Source organism: Ailuropoda melanoleuca, chromosome 17, assembly GCF_002007445.2.
Source record: "Ailuropoda melanoleuca isolate Jingjing chromosome 17, ASM200744v2, whole genome shotgun sequence".
Taxonomy (NCBI): Eukaryota; Metazoa; Chordata; class Mammalia; order Carnivora; family Ursidae; genus Ailuropoda; species Ailuropoda melanoleuca.
The window spans coordinates 20,574,515-20,585,245 of NC_048234.1; positions in this window are offsets into that span (position 1 = coordinate 20,574,515).

Here is a 10,731-nt window from a genome sequence, read left to right on the forward strand (position 1 = left end):
AAGGCTGCCCGAAAGCGTTCAGTAAGTTTTGCGGGACCTCAAGGATCCCCTGGATTACGTTTGAAAAACAACCAACATGGGCCTCTCCTCCAAAGATATGTGAGATTTATTTTGTGTTAGGAGCCCATAAATTTATTTAAGATTCTGGGGGTGGCCATGTTGGCAAAATGAATTTCCCATCAGCCTGCTTGACTTCACTTCCTGCCTTTCATGAAATCTATGTAGAGAGAAAGCATGAGACTCCCCACTGGGTTCTGCATTCATGTGCATCTGCCGTCCAATTTACAGCTTGTGAAGGAGGTGTTAATTAGTTGGCAGAAGCACCTGAACAGGGAGTACTGGGTTGGCTGAGGGGGTGGGCAGGTCTCTGGCATTTCCTTATTCACAGAGGCAAGAAAAAAGAAGAAAGGAAACTCACATTGCTGTCCAAAATGGCAACCTCCAAGCCAAGGCAAGTGGAGCCATTTTAGCTGGTACCTCTCTTCTCTGAAAAGGGAGTCTATTTCTGGATCCCCGTGATGAATAGCAAATGCTTACAAGAATTTAAGTTTTACCTTCATATACCACTCTGGATTTTAAAGATCTGTCAGAGCAACATGGGTGAGTGTTTTGCTCTTGAGGACAGTAAAATTAACATTGAAGAAGGACTACGATGAACCCCCACAGGAGAAAACACGTCTTCAAGAGAAAGGGCTGTGAGGTGGGAGCCAGGAGAGTCTTGGAGGTGGAGGGTGGAGAAGGGAAGTCACAAATCCAGGTTCAGCAGAGAGCACTTTCCATTCGTGGTCAATTTTTTAAAAGTCTACTGTGTTGAAGGAGGTGATTCCGGGCAACCCCTTGCTGGGGGTTAGCATAAGGCTAACTAAAGACCAGCTCGGGCTTTCCAAAGTCTGTATGCCCACAACACTCATCAAATCTCCGTAACTCAAAGTGAGCAAATGGTTGATGAAATGAAGACTGTCACCTACATGTCACCTAGTAAAATATTCATTTTTTATTATCATGTTCAATTAGGCAGCATATAGCACATCATCCGAAGTAAAACATTTTCGAGGCAGCACAGTGGAGCTGCGGAGCAGGGGAGTAACCTGCCCAGGGATATTGATGGTGGGTCCCTAACCTGAGCCTTGGGTTCCTAACGTTCTGCCGCTTCCTCTCTCCAATACCCTGTACTGTTTCTCTGAAGGTCGTCGGAACGCACTCGGGGCAGAGCCCCCACATCCCACCCAGCACCCTAGCTCCACGTCACCGAGACGCACAGTCTCGTGGCAGAAACAGCAGCAGGGCCGAAGAAGCCGGACATGCCTGGAGACACGGCCAGGCCCCGAGGGGCTGTGCCTCTGGTGGCCCCCGAGGACATCCATCACAGAGTGGTTGAAACGTGCACTTGCCAGGAGTTCATACACACTGCACGCAGCCACGTGGCAGGAGACATGCTGTAAACGATTTAGAGGTGCTCAGGTTCCACTGACGGAGGATCCACGGAGACCACTGACCCTCCACTTCGAAACATGCCACGGAACCTTCCTCACTCGCAGCTTGCGCTGAGGGAATGCGGAGAGGGGAAAGCGGCATCAAGTGAGCTCTCGGCACGCTCAGCAAGCGCTCTTTCGGGGCTGCCAAGCGACGAGGTGCCTGAACAAAGAGCGAAGGAAGCCCTTTCATCCAACCGCGGGACGGCTGCACCTGGCTCCTAATGAAGCTGAGGGGTCCAAGCAGAGAAAGACAAACAGAGTCGGGGAAAATCAGCAAGGAAGACAAACGAGGGCAGGCCTCTCTGGAAGATCAGAGGGCTCCCAGCTCCGCGGCGGCTTCCTTCCGCAAATCCTAATTAGCCCACGAGAAGACAAAACACAATGTGTTTTCTGGACACACACCCCAGGGGGAGAGGGATCCGTGAGGTATATAATTAGGAGCAATTAGCAAGGGCTGGAGGGGCGTGGGGTAGATGCAGAACCGGCTTCCTGGGGTAATCACTTCCCCGGGGAATGGTGGGAGGCGGCCGGGGGAGGGCCTTTCGTGAGCTGGGGTCACCACGGTGGGCTCTGGGCTCAAAAGCCGGAGGACAGAGAGTGGAACAATCAGAGATTTTCGTACTCAAATCTACCAAGTCCTTTCTCCGTGCATTGTTTTAACGCCAGCCCCCGTTTCTGGGCCAGTGTGATACACAGATTTTCAATAATGTTTAGTCGGGAGAAAATAAAGTGAAATGAACTCGTGAGGGACATTCACGCATTTCGCGTCCGTCCTAATCCCCTGCGTGATTTGTGAGGGTGTCGGCAGAGGTAGAGCAGGGCACCTTCAGTCACGAACGGGGCCTTGCTGGTTGTCCTGTACTAGCCCCGCGCGGCCCGGAAAACCCAGCAAAGGGAAATCGGGGTGATACTTTCACTGCTTGAGGGTTCATTAGGTGTTAATACAAGACAGGCGAGCAAGGACCTCCTATAGTCTCTGTGGACAAGATGTGTATTGGAGAGGGTTGGTTCAAATCCAAGATCCACTGCTTACTATCCGTGTGACCTGAAGACAGCCATTTGACCTTTCCGAGTCTCGGTTTTCTCATCTGCAAAGTGGACCTAACTTATACAGGCTTGTAGGAATTGATAGGATCACGTCCTCAGATGGCTATAGTGAACAACTTAAGACAGCAAGCGAATAAATTCATTTACCTCAATGTATGTTTTGGAATCAGCTTATCTTGGAAGCCTCACCAGGGCACTTTATTGCTGAAAGTTAGACGTTCCAGGGGCGCCTGGGTGGCTCAGTCAGTTAAGCATCTGCCTTTAGTTCAGGTCATGATCCTGGGGTCCTAGGATCCAAGCCCCATTTTGGGCTCTCTGCTCAGTGGGGAATCTGCTTCTCCTTCTCCCTGGGCCCCTTCCCCCACTCATGCTCTCTCTTCTCTCAAATAAATAAATAAATAAATAATCTTGAAAAAAAAAAAAGTTAGACATTCCAGACCTGGGAGATTTAGGTTTTTGTGTTTTTTGTGTTTTTTTTGTTTTTTGGTTTTTTTTTTTTTTAATGGCCAAGGTAGGCATTGGGCAATGCCTACTTTTAAAGATTTTCAAGTTGAAATTATTGTGAGTAGGCTCTATGGTGTCAAACTTTGAGGCCATTCACTTATTTTTTGGAGTATTCCAAATTAGGGTTTCTTTTCCCCCCATTCTTTTTTTCCTCTTAATTGTAGTAAAGCACACATAACATAAAATTTATCCCTTAAATCATATTAAAGCGTGCAGTTTTGTGGCATTAAGTGCATTTGCATTGTCGTGCAGCTGTCACCACCGTGCATCTCCAGAGCTCTTTCCAAACTGAAACTGTTCCCATTCGACTCTAACTCCCCTCCCTTCCTCCTCAGGCCCCTGCCAACCACCCTCCTACCTTCTGACGCCATGACTTTGACTACTCTGGGAACCTCACGGGAGAGGAAACATAGAATATTTGTCTTTCGGGGACTGGTTTATTTCCACTCAGCATAATGTCTTCACAGCTCATCCATGTCGTGGCAAGAGTCAGAATTCCCTTCCTTTTCAAGGCCGAATAACATTCCGTTGTATGGACAGACCACATTTCGTTTATCCAGTCATCTGTGGGTGAACACTTGGGCTGCGTCCACCTTTTGGCTGTTGTGAATAGTGCTGCCACGAACCTGGGCATGTACCTAATTTATTCTTCAAGGAAAAGATTTGACCGTGTTCATAGGTACTTCTTTGATCACCTCTAACAACGGCTGGATTGGTTTTCCTTCCAAACATAATCACATCAGATTCTCAACATCTCATCCACAAAGAAGAAGGAGGAGAAAGAGGAGGAGGAAAAGGAGAAGGGGGAGAAGGGGGAAAAGGAGGAGAAGAAGGAGAAGAAGAAGTAGTTGGCTGTAAACCCAGTTCAGCCCACTGTGGAAACATATGCATTTACAATTATCCAAAAAACACTGAACAGCTGCAGCCCAGGTCCTTGTCAAAGTATAGTCTGAAATTTAATGCAGTTCAGTACCCTACAAAAGATCAGTTGAGAAACCACCTTGTTAGAGGAGAGCTGCTTAGAAATTTACTCTTACAAAATCTATTCTTACATTAAGCCAGACCCCATCCCAATAACTGTATTGTGTAAGCATCCGTCAAAGTGATTTCTCAGAATTATGCTGTGGTAAAAGGGCTTCTGTTTTTCTTCCCTGTGGTTTTATGAAACTGTGTTCTGTTTACTGCATGGATAGCATACAGGATTTTGGTCACTTTTTCTGACTGTGCTCTCTTTAGGAGGACCCATGGATGAAATTGTTCCCAAGTGTTAGTATCAGTTTTGCCTTTCTGGAGCTACTGGTTTTTTGGTTTCTGTCTTCTTATGAGCACAGAATTGTGCTCATAAGAAGTTCCTGTCATTGCTTCGGCTACTAGGAAGCTTGAATCCAAATTTGCTACTCACCTGTAACCAAAGGCGTGGAAATATATCACATGAATTTTGTGTATTAAAGTCTCTCTGGCTTTGTCCTACACTCACCATAATTTTCTCTTTGCCAGGATTTTCTCACTTACTCCTTGTTGCTGTTGTGTTTGTGTAAATTACCAAGGAGAGGGGGAGGGTATTTGAAAATGAGAATTTATCATTCCAAATTCTTGGCTGCAAACAACAGAAATAAATTCTAATTAGCTTCACCATAGATGAGTTGATTAAACAAGGAATTCACAGGAAGGCCGTTAGCCTAGCTCACCCAACTATTGGGGAGGCTGGAGAAGGCGGCTCATGAAACAGGCAGAATCCCAGAGGGGTGGGGCGATGGGCACTGCAGGGAGAGTCAGGAAAGATGCTGCTGGCGGGGGTTGGGGGGGACTGAGGGCAGGGCAGGAAGAGAGAGGAAAGGATGGGAAATAAAGGAGAGGAAGGGAAGAGATGGAGAGAGCATGGGAAAAGCAGAATGAAAGAACCAATCCGAAAGAGAGAGAGTTCTGCTTAAACTTCAAGGAACAGAGCACTTTCAACCCCACAGTTGCCCCTGGGAAAGTCAGCCCTGGGGCATCGTCTTATCCCAAAGACTATCCTAGAGGCTTGGTTGAGTCCTGGCCGACCTCATGCCCTTTGTCCCTTCCACAGCCACATACTAGGTCAGGCTTCACTGAAGAACGCTGGATCAAAACAGAAGGATCTCACTTTACATCCCCAATCCCCACCATTGTCTGCACCCACCTCCGTGTTTTCCTGACTACCTGTCCGTCAGTGCTCCTCCTTCTCCTCCCGACCCCTGGGACAGTGCTCCCTTCTAGACTCTGCTTCCAACTTTGTAAACCCAAAGGGCTCTGGGGAATAGAATCACACTCCTTAGAATGCAGCTTACTGACATCTGTTGCCGCCTGAGCATATCCACCCCCTACACACCGACACCAAGTGGCTTACAGAACACTCTTTGACTTCAAAAAGGCCTTTAGAAGAACTCAGGGAAGTACATATGTCTCCATGCTGTTATACACTGAGATCTTCACCTCCTTCCTGAGTGGCTGGAGACGCCACTCTGCACCCATTCAGTTTTAAAGAGACTTAACTGGAGTCTTAGTGTCAAAACAGCTTCAGATATACCCCGGGTCTGGCTCAAGGACAGTCCTAGAAGTGCTGTATTAGCATAGCTGAAGCTTTGGACCTTGCCCCCTTTACATCCTGCACAGTCCGAAGAGAGCATATTATCACATATTCTGTGTGCAATCAGACAAAAAGAAAACACGTCTGAATTTGTCATCCCTGTTCACAAGCGAGAGTTTCCTGACCAGAGGACTAGAAGATGCCCTCCCTTCTGTGGGCAAATTCCCAATATTCTCTTCCCAAGTGGGGCAGACAGCATTAAATCTGCACAACTTGAGGTTACCACGTCCACTCCATGCTCACCAACTAACCTTCAAGTTAACGCTCAGTTTCCCAAGTAGATTTTCACATCAGGGGAGGATACACCAACCTGCTGACATGAATGTCTGGGGGCTGCCCTTGCCTGTTCTAAATCTTGCTATAAATGAACACATGCGTATGGGGGCAAGAAACCCTTTTGTGAGTTTGTGAGTTTAGTCTGTGTGAGGAAATCCCCTTGGCCCCCTTACCTGCGATTGCACACTTGTCCATCCCTGAAGTTGAGCATCCCACCATGATGCTCGAGGCCATCCATCCACTTTGTCCCATGCTGTGAGGTCCTACAGAAGATGCCAATAAGATTTTTGAATAACGATAAGGCTTACCATTCATCCAGCACTTACTATATGATAGGCGCTATTCCACATACCCTTTTGTTAAAAAAAAAAAATTAATCCTCACAACAGCCCTATGAGGTGGTACCACAATTATCACCATTTTGCAGTTGGGAAAACTGAGGCACAAAGAAGTTAAGAAGCCTGCCCACAGGGGAGAGTCAGGATTCAATCCCAGGCAGTCCGGCTCCTGAGCTGGCACTCTCGAGGGTTATGCTGTAGTGCCTCCGAGGATTGATGACATTTCTTTTATATTTTGGATGGACTACAAATAGCACATCTGGACAGTGATCATAGGAAGTCATTGGCTAGAAGCTATGTCTAGTGGCTCAGGGTGCCTTGATGCTGGAAAACAGAACAAAACAAAATGGGGAAGGACAAAAACCCAACAATGTGGTACATGCCAGGTGGTTCTGCAAACTGCCCGAGAGTCATGTGTTCAGTGTGGGAACTGGCCAAGGATACTTAGAAGTCTGCAGGGATGTTGAAGGATCATTCCAGGGGAAACACTCCCTCATTGGGCTCAAATGATCTTTCTAGACTGCTGCCTCCGTACGCACACCTCTCGCCAGTGATTTGTGACACCTGCATAGACAGACACCACATGTGTGTGGAGAGTAAGCTACCAACACCAAGCAGAATGAAAGAACCAAGCCTCCAACAAAAGGAAAGAGGACAACATGGTGGAGCCTTCAGGCAGGGTCTCCTTCCTCAGCTGTCCCTCTGAGTCCGGTGTGAGGCAGGCATTCTGACTGTTAACGAGCGATGTTGCTCACTTTGACACGGCAGCAGGATTTACAGCACCCACTGGAGTGCTGTTGGTTCGTTGTACACATTCTTCCCTTGCTCTCCGACAGCAAAAGCGTGAACATCTTCTAAGAACTTCAGAGTTGGAGCGTGATGGATTCCTGCCATGATTCCCACAGCTGAAGCCCAGGACAAAGGCAAATCAGGGGGAAGCCTGGGTTGAGATGTCCCCATCAATACTGAAGTCATTTCTCTCAAAAGGACTTGACAAAAACCAAGCCATTCAACTAGGGATTCTCCTCTGGAGTCATCCGAAGTCAACTCTGTCTATACTGGCTGAGAAATCACTAAGTCCACAAAGCTGTACTGCCTCTCTTTCAGGGTTTGTACATTTCGTTGTACCCTTCATGGTATTGGAATATGGGATTCCTAGAGCTAGAAACAGTTTTCATCAATATTAAGTTGTTAGTAATATTTACCATTAAGTAGAAACCCAGCATTTCACAATGGCACCAGCAGCTGCCTGTCTGTGCCTGAGAGTAAAGCCTGGTGCTGTCCTGAGCCTGGCCCCAGTCTCTGTCTCCCAGACTCCTCTCACCCCAACCCCCCACTAGTGGCCAGCCTCGTGCACACACTGTGCTGGCCTTGATCCCTCCACCTGACCGTGCCTGGGCCTGTGGGATCCTGTCCTGATCTGTGACCGAGGATTTGTCCCCCACTCCCAGGCTGCCTGACACCTACTCAGGATCCATGACCTCCCTCAGCTCTAGCCAGTGACTGACCCCTCCTGCCTCAGTGCTGCTGACCCAGCTGCTCATGGAAAACCGAGCTCCCTGCCCATTTTCCTCTCCCACTGACCATGCTTTTTGAGGGACTCATTAATTTTCACCTCTGTATCTCAGTCTTAGAGGCACACCTGCCCTCAAGCATGGACAAGCCCGCACCTGCCATCCTCGAAATAGCTGAGACACTGAGCAGTGTGGGGCACTGAGTGACGAACCAGTTGGCTCAATTAATGCACTTATCAAATGTTTTGTGGTTTACTAAATAATACATACATAAAAACTCCAAAAATTGCAAAAATATGTAACAGAAAAAGCGCAGGTTGCTATTATCCACACCCCATGGGACAAGCACTGTTAACAGTTTGGCATACAGGGAGGGCTGCGTGTGTATGATTTGAGTTTCTTGAACCAGTAGCAGAGTTACGCTCTACGTTTCATTTTGGAACATCCTGAACATCTTTTTCGATCAGCTCATATCTATCTCGTTTTAAAAGAAGACTACATAGTATTCCATTTTGGAAATATACCACAATTTATTAACAAATACCTGATGCTGAACATGTAGTTTGTCTTCAACGAATGTGTTGTAACAACACACAGTGACTATCCTTGGGCATTAATCTTCACTTACTTGCGTGTTTTTGTAGAGCTTAGACTTTTGGATGTGGCAAGTGACCTCAGTTGCTTTTTCTATCGCCTGAGGGTAAGGGCAGAAAGTTGTGTATTTGATGAGATTATTAACACTGAGGCAGCCATGTATAATTCACTCTAGGTGCCTACTGTCTAAAGCTCTACATTATAAACTCTCTACTTTATGAGTCTTGGTGGAGGACAAAGACTTCCTTCCATTAGAAGTACCCAAAATGCCAGATACCTTCCCAGACCCCTTTGCAGCCAGGCAAAGTCATATGACCTGGGCTCCACCAATCAGATGCCCCCACAGTATACTTTGACTTGGGAGCTAGCGACGCAACAGCCCAGATCCAGGGGCAGGCACACTCTCTCTGTGATGGCCGTGGCCATAACAGTGAAAGCAAGCTCCGGTTCTCGTCAGGGAAACAGCAACGGTGCAAGCTGTAGATTTTGTGTGTGGTGACAGAACAGCAGAGGCTTCTTCATCAGAATAGCTCGGATGTATTTGGACATTGTTTCTGGCAGCTTAACCTCAAGCTTCATTCTTCAGACATCCCGACAACTCTGAATTACTCAAAATCCTATGAATAAAGTCATTTTCTGGTTAAATTAGCCAGGAACATTTTCTGTTGCCTGTAATTAGGAACATTGTCTGCTACATATGCATAGCTGTAAAACACCATATGAAGATAAGTGACATAGCAGATGTTCCTGGTTGTCTCTCCAACAACCATTCCTCCTTCTTCCTTGCAAACAGGGTGGACATTTGACCCAATTTCAGCTAAGGTAACATAGTGTAGTTCTCTTCAGACTTCTGGGAAAGAGTGTTCATGCCTTCCTAATCAGAAAGAAGTATGTGAAGAGAAAAACCTTTGTGTCACTGCCCCCCCCCCCCCCCCCCCCCCTCCNCAGTTTTCTCCGTGGGATGCTGTCATGTGAGACGTGAGAATGAGTGATTGGGAGATCTCACCGCCATTTTCTGACCCTGAGGAGAGAAGTTGCCAACGCAATGGGTGGGGATGAAAGACAGAGCTCAAGAATGTGAAGTGCCTTGGTCCTTAATGACACCACTGAATTTCCAAAGCAAACTCGGATTACTTACTTCCAGACTATCTGCTAAATGAAAAAATAATCATGATTTAAGGCATTACAAATCAAATACTCTGTTACTTGCAGCTGAACACACCCTAATTGATATAACCTGAATATCTTCATAGGCTAAAGATTTTGATGCATCAGGAACTCAACTCTCTGACCCTATTTCCAGTTACAAAACTCTCCTGAATTATTAATGACATCTAGATATTTTTAATCTTAAAAAACTTGGATTGTTTGGTCTGTTAGTGTTGGAAGCCTGGTCTCATTGATGTGCTCTTTGGGAGACTCTTAAATTATCACAGATTAGCATAGTCAGAGTAGCCATCTATACCCTGGAGCTTAGCCTCAGAGGGCATCCTGATACAAGGATGTATGGTACTCAGAGTCTCTTGCCAAACCTGTGGCTGACGTCCAGGTCTTCAGCTCACATCATATGTCTGTCATCTCTAGAGAGCTAATACCAGAGAATACACAAATGTAATAATTGTCCCTCTTGACATTATTCTGCAATCTTTTACATTCGTCATCTCATCTTGGCCTCAAAAAAAACTTGACAAGGTAGATGTTATTTCTCCATTTCGCAAACAAGGAAGATAATGTTTGAAGAGATTAAATAACATGTGCTAAGTCACACAGCTGGTGAGTTATGGAGAAGCAGTTCAAATCCATGCTTTTTCCTCTACCTCAGCGGTTCTCATTCGCTGCCCATTGGAATACCCTGGCGAGCTTTTAAAAAATACTGGTGCCTGGGTCCCAGCCCCAAAGGATTCTGAGGTAATGGATCTGGAGGGAAGTTTAAACACTGTGATTTTTAATCTTTTTTTTTAAGATTTTATTTATTTATTTGACAGAGATAGAGACAGCCAGCGAGAGAGGGAACANGCTGTGATTTTTAATCTTTTTTTTAAAGATTTTATTTATTTATTTGACAGAGATAGAGACAGCCAGCGAGAGAGGGAACACAAGCAGGGGGAGTGGGAGAGGAAGAAGCAGGCTCATAGCAGAGGAGCCTGATGTGGGGCTCAATCCCATAACGCCGGGATTACACCCTGAGCCGAAGGCAGACGCTTAACTGCTGTGCCACCCAGACGCCCCTAAACACTGTGATTTTTAAACCAGCTTTATTGAAGTCTAATTTACATAGCATGAAATTTACCCATTCTAATTGTTTATAAATTCAATTACTTAAAAAATATACTTACTGAATTGTGCAGCCATCACCACGATCCAGTTTTAGAACA